Source organism: Sinocyclocheilus anshuiensis, unplaced genomic scaffold (assembly GCF_001515605.1).
Source record: "Sinocyclocheilus anshuiensis isolate Anshui unplaced genomic scaffold, SAMN03320099.WGS_v1.1 scaffold2122, whole genome shotgun sequence".
Taxonomy (NCBI): Eukaryota; Metazoa; Chordata; class Actinopteri; order Cypriniformes; family Cyprinidae; genus Sinocyclocheilus; species Sinocyclocheilus anshuiensis.
In genome coordinates, this window is record NW_015555862.1 from 83,317 (window position 1) to 84,428 (window position 1,112).

A 1,112-nucleotide genomic window follows, 5' to 3' on the forward strand; every position below is an offset into this window, starting at 1 on the left:
ATTAAAATATTTCCCCCCCCCCCAAAAAAAAAAAAAAAAATTCTACCATCATTTACTCACCCTCATGTCACTCCACCCTGTATGATTTACATCATACATATCTGGTTACACATAATATTTGAAGTTCACTTAATAAATAAAGTCACTTAAGAAATAAAGTTAAAAAACAAAGATATATGCAGAAAAATTATTATTTTCAACCCTTATTCTGACTCTCTGTCTGAAATGATCTGTTTTTAAGGGTGAGTCCTTTAATAAGGCTTGTCAGTAATTGGCAACTGTTATGATTGGCTAATGTTATTGCATAGGAAACAGTATCAATTCCCCCTCGTTATTGCATGAAGGTGTTATGAAAACATTATCAATATAAAACCATGATTTTTTAGACAAAGCTTTATGAAATTGTTTAATTACAGTTTGCGATGCAGCTGCTCTCAGATCCAATACAGTTGGCTGCTTCCTCTTTGCAAAGAAACAGAGTTTCTTTGCAAACTCTCCATTACAGGGCTCCAGACTCATTCTTCCCACTGGTTGCTCTTTTGCGACTAACTTTAAAAGTAAAAAGTAGCTCATTTAAAATTTACTCCGAGTAAAAATTACTTAGTTACATTTTAGCAGTGGGAGGGAGGCAAAAATGGGATAGGCCAGGGGTGTCAAACTCAGTTCCTGGAAGGCCACAGCCCTGCACAGTTTAGATATAACCCTAATTAAACACATCTGATCCAGCTAATCTAATCATTTAGGCTTATTTGAAAACTACATGGTATGTGTGTTGGAGCAGGGTTGGAACTAAACTCTGCTGCAGGGCTGTTTGACACCCCTGGGATAGGCCTATAAATCTCAAACTAGTTGTTTTTAATTAAAGGAATCAGTTATTTAGAAAAAAGAAGACATTTGGGCTGTTACCAGGCAAATTAAATCAGAATCAACAAAATTCATCTTTGCAATGCAGAGGAATAGAGCAAAAACAGGCAATATGGTGTCTAAAACGCAAGTCTCTTAATTAACTTCTTGTTTATTGAACTGTTGTAAAAAAAATCTATATGTAATAATGCTGATTTTTTGAGAAAAAAACGGCACTCTTCGTGTGATATTGATTTACTATATGAAAT

General features: G+C 34.5%; 1 protein-coding gene across 1 annotated transcript in view; it reads left to right on the forward strand.

Annotated features, from left to right (window-relative positions):
• Positions 1-1,112, forward strand: part of svild (supervillin d) — a 91,137-nt gene that overhangs the window by 51,744 nt on the left and 38,281 nt on the right. The gene's annotated exons all lie outside the window — the stretch shown is intronic.